Consider the following 5254-nt stretch of genomic DNA (forward strand, 5'->3'; position numbering starts at 1 on the left):
AGGTCACTTAATCAGTCACTCACTCACTACGCCAGGCAGGAAGTGTGCATTTTGTTTTCAGTAATGCTACTTCTCACATGCCACCAAAATGTAAGCTTTTCAATGAGCTGATCAACTAAGCTCTTGTTTTGCCAATTGATTTTTTTTTTTTAACCTAACCTTTAAAATTTTAAGTAGGTTGGTAATGAGTCTGAGGATTACAGAACACACTCAACACGTTGAAGCCTATGTAAACTTCCCATTCAAGTAAGAAAATGTGAGGAAAAAAAAAAATCAGAGCTTCGGATGCATAGCCTAATCATTAATATTCCCATACACTGTGGCTCTGAGCCAACTGTTACTGCCGCTCCACGCTCAGCTGCAAAAAGCTGCACAGCTTTGTTAATAATCTCCAAGCATTTGGCAATGCAATTTGAAACAGAATGGCTTTGCAGTAATCTTTGAGAGGCACTTGAGTCCAACTTGTCAACAGAACAAAACAGTGCAGTACAGCATGGGATTTAATATTCAAATATGGTAATCTGTCGTGCCGTCTCTATACCCACTAGCGAAGGGCAATGTTGAAGTCTAGACCAAAAATCCGCAAAACCAGTGAAGGAGAGTGGGTTTATGGGTTCCAGAGACTTTTACAGAGTTCCTTACAGAGTCTGCACTTTACTTTGTAAACTTATATATCCCTCATGCCTAAACAATATAAGTCAATATCTTACAAAACTACAGATATGAATGAAAAATTATTTCTGGTTCTATTTAGGAATCAGAAACTATTTCTATTTCTAAGTTTTCTCTGTCGGTGAATGTGGTTTCTTGCCAGGAGTGTTAGGTGGTGATTGATGCTTGACAAGAGATTCGGCCATTGTTTACAAGAACACCTATATCTTCAGGGCAGACTGGAGGCTTACAACAGCTATTTGTAAGTTTTACTATTGCTACATAGCCAAAGTTAGCATTAATAGTTGTTTACTTACCAAAGCCACTCTCTTGTTTTGCTTCTATTTCTGTAACTTATATTATTTTACTGAAGTTAGCATGCTAACCAGCTAGCGCTACATCCTCTGGGCAGATTGGAGGCTACCGTGGGTCGCTATCGAAAGTGACGAGGCTAGCTGGTTAGCATGCTAACTTCAGCAGAAGAAAAGAATGTTAGCTATGTAGCAATAACAGAATTTACAAAGAGCTCCTTTAAGATTATAGATTGGTTTCATCGTCTAAAGAAACCAACTTTGACTAATAGTAGGAGAAGGGAAAATATAGTAATACACTCTGCCCAAAATGACCCTTAAGGTACTCACTCAAGGTGAAAATTAGCTTGAGTCTTTTGAGCTGATTTGCCCAAACAGCCAATGTGCAGCTGTAGCTATCTAGGAATACATCAAAAGTTATAGTTAATAGATCAATCAGTTAGTGTTTCCCTGCCACTGTGATGTTTTCCAACAAACAAACACTGACTAGAATGTTCAATGTGAGCAGTTACCTTAATCAGTAAAAAAAATGTAAACCCTCCTCGTTATTACATGGATCTTGAATTTTTGACCACAAAATAGTTCAAAGTGTTGGATTCATTGCTGTCAGGCAGCTCTGATGCTACTACTAAAACAAATGTGATTTGCAGCTGCAGACCACTTCACAGATGCAATCACAGCCTTTTGCACCTCCTACAATCACTGAAAAATGAACAATCCATCCACTAAATCATTTTCAGCATAAATGGTGTGCGAATCACTTCGGTAGTTGGTTTTCTGCAAGTCTGAAATCTGAACATACACCATAAGGGCTTCAGCAATGTGTCTATGGTGATTTTCAGATGTTGACGTTTTTTTATGGTTTCTGAGTTGTAGTTTTTTTTAGGTTTTAAGCTAGACAATGTTTCCTGACCTGGCAGCCATGCACCCACTTGGTATTTATTACTACCTGCAGGCCCTTTACTTCCTGCCAACCCAACACATCTGTGACAATATATGAGTTCAGACAGCTAATCGCACAAGAATGCGCAGGTGTTGTTACTGACCTATCACTTACTTAAGAGTGGAGACAACCACCGCTTTCTGCTCTTCCCTCCTCAGTCTCACAACCTGACTCGTGAGAAGAATATTTCCTTAAGCAGGTGACCCTCTGCATATGGGCACACACAAAGCTGCATTTTCGCATGGAAAACTGACAGTCCTATGGTTTATTTGTGACACAATTTGCTTTTTGCTCGTAGACATGGAGAACTTTGTTTGCCCAAGCACATATTGCACTATATGGTGTAATGACGAGACATGTCACTTGTCACTTTAGTCAAGTTAGTCAAGTCTTTTAAACAGAGTATGTAACTTTTGATGCTAGGGGTCTCTCAATCAAAACTATAAGAAAAGGCGATGTTTGTCGACTTTATGAAGTACCGTGGGATCAAGGGAGTTGTCGTCTTCACCGCCACTGCCATCAACTTCTCTCGGTTTGGATTTCTTCAGTATCAGTTTTTCAGGAGGTTTTTCCCAGGAGCCGAATTATCCACAGAGGTCTCCTGCTTTCCAAAACAAACAGACCAGGAGATTATAACCGGTAAAACAATGAAGTCGGTGTTTCACAGTGTTTCATGGTGGACACCAGGCATCAGGGAAGGGTTGGGAGCTGAGATTGCTCCTAACCTTTGTTTCGATTGTTTCTCTCATAACTTATGAACCAGACCTTTAGCAGGTTTTCACAAGCAGCCGAATCATCCACTGAAGTGCCCTTCTGTCAAATACAAACAGACCAGGGGATTAAAACTGGTAGAATCACTGAAAAAAGCAGCTTCATGTTAAAAATCTGTGATTCATCGACGTTCTTCTGCAGACACAGGACTTCTTAAAGGGACTAGGAGATTAGTTGTCTATTTGCTTGGCTTTTTTCTCTGATAACTTAAGATCCAAACGATGACCAAAATCAAAGAGGAAGAAACAACAAATCTTCTCATGAGGAGCATTCAAATGTGGCTTCAGACAGGATAAAAAGCAATTTTGATGCTTCTAGCAGGCAACCACAACAAGGATATGATGTCAGTGACAGGCGACCAAATGAAACTGACCATTACCGTGTTTGAAATCACGTAATTCTTTAGGTTTGAGAATTGCTGGAAAAATTTGGCATAAATACACAGCTTAAAAAAAATATATAACATAGGTCTAGTCACATTAAAATGTCTAAAAACAACATTGTAATGTTGAAAAGCTACAAATTATAACTTAAAAACTGTTTTAAATGTAAATATCTGCTCATGTTTCCAAGAAATCATTGTGTTTTGTGCAAAGTCACTGTGTTTAGTGCAGGATGTGTTCTCAGTCCCAACAAAACCCACTGCCTGTTCACTTGAAAGAGAACAACTCTGAACTTTTCAGCAGACTATCTCAGCAAACTCCACATGTACCTGTGTGTACCCAACAGCAACACAGTAGATCTGTAGATTTCAATACAAGCTGGCTGTTATTTGCTGGATAAAAATATATCTAAAAAATAAATATAAAGCAGAAAATAAAATCCTATTTCTCGTGCAGTAAAGGAACAGTACATTTCATGAAAGCATATTGTAGAAGAGGCCTCAACATGGATTTTATTTAGCGGCACCTCTTTATTTCTGTCCCTCTTAATCTCCATCCCGAGAGGCCTGTTCCAAAACCAGATAAGACTGGGAGGGAGGAAACAACCTCGGCTTACACTGTAACAGACAGATGGGGGTAACTAATCTCTGTTTTCACATAAAATCCACACAAAAAATTAGACTAAAACTACAGTTATATTTGCAGCAAGTATGTACTACTGGTCAACAGCTTGCACCTGTGTCATGCGTGTCAACACTCATCTTTCAGGCAACACTGCAGTTAGCTTAATGATACATGCAATCAATATAAAAACTAGCAGACAGACAATAATTGTATCAATTATGTACAAGCAACCTGTTAAAAAACAAGCAAGTTATAAATAGAACCACTGTTGTGTATTCAGAATAAAGCAAGTGGGTACGTTTGATTTTTATTTTCAATATCAGAATATTAAGATGTCGATAAAAATCAATTAGATTTTTGTTTTACTTTGTACAGTAACGGTGATCATGTGCTATGTAGCCAAAAGTATTTGGACACACAAAGGATGTGGATAACTGAATATTACCCCTTTATCTGATTGTGTCACGAGGTTTGCGAGGTAAGTTGGACCCAAATGCAGTCAACTCTTGGGGAACGGTGCAGACAGGTTTATTAACAAAACGCGAACGTGACATGAACAGACATGAACAAACCCTGAACTAAACAGACGAACCGACACAGACAAAGGGAAGCACGAGGACTATATAGACAAGGGAGGCAAGGGTGATTGAACACAGGTGAAACACATTAGGGCGGGGCAGACAATCACCACAGACACAGGACTAAGACAGGAAGCAACACACAGACACACAAGGAAACCAATACAAACTAAAACAGGAAGTGCAAAAACTCCAAAACAAAACTAACAAAAAGTGTCTGCCATAGCAAACCATGACAGATTGTTAAACATCCCACGCCAAAGCCATGTTGTGGGGCATTCGACAAGATTTTGGAACCTGGCTCCAGAGATTTGCTGCCATTCAGCCACGAGAGCAATGAGGCCCCCGACACACCAACATCAAAGTTTCGAGGGGGAAATCAATTCAGTCATTTACGGATCAGCAGATCTGTCAAGATACGACATCAAAATAGCTTTGAATTTTGACATGCAGATTTGTGCTGTTGACTAGAGCTGCAAACCATGTTGACAGTGCTGATCTTTGAGGGAATGGAGAACCACGGAGTCCAAAAGAGAGGAATCTATCGTAGCCCATTGGCTGTGTGGCACCACGCTTTTTTTACATAATGTTGCTCTGTTGGTGAACAAAGTGTTCCATAAAAGAATACTGGTTTTACACTCATGTATATTGTTACGTCCCTTAGTTGGAGCTAGGGGTGACAGGAACCGTAACGTGACAAATCAAGAATTAAACTGAGTCAGTGAGTACTAGAAGGTAGTTTTTTTGCACCCTGAAGGTCTCAACAAGGAAGTCCAATGTGGGGGACGAAGGGACAAAGGTGGTGTGCCAAAGAAATGAACCCAATAAAACAAAATGAGGCCTAAGCTATCTTCATCTACTGAAACAAAAACACACAAAAGAAAACCTAACTTATCTAATTCAAGAGCCTCCAAAACAATACAGCGGGTGGCACCCACCACTAACCTAATGTTTCTAGACAAAGGAAAACTGCGTGTTGAGATGTACAGGGTA

This window comes from Seriola lalandi, unplaced genomic scaffold, assembly GCF_002814215.2.
Source record: "Seriola lalandi dorsalis isolate HSWRI2012SDOR001 ecotype SW California unplaced genomic scaffold, Sedor1 jcf7180002054933, whole genome shotgun sequence".
Taxonomy (NCBI): Eukaryota; Metazoa; Chordata; class Actinopteri; order Carangiformes; family Carangidae; genus Seriola; species Seriola lalandi.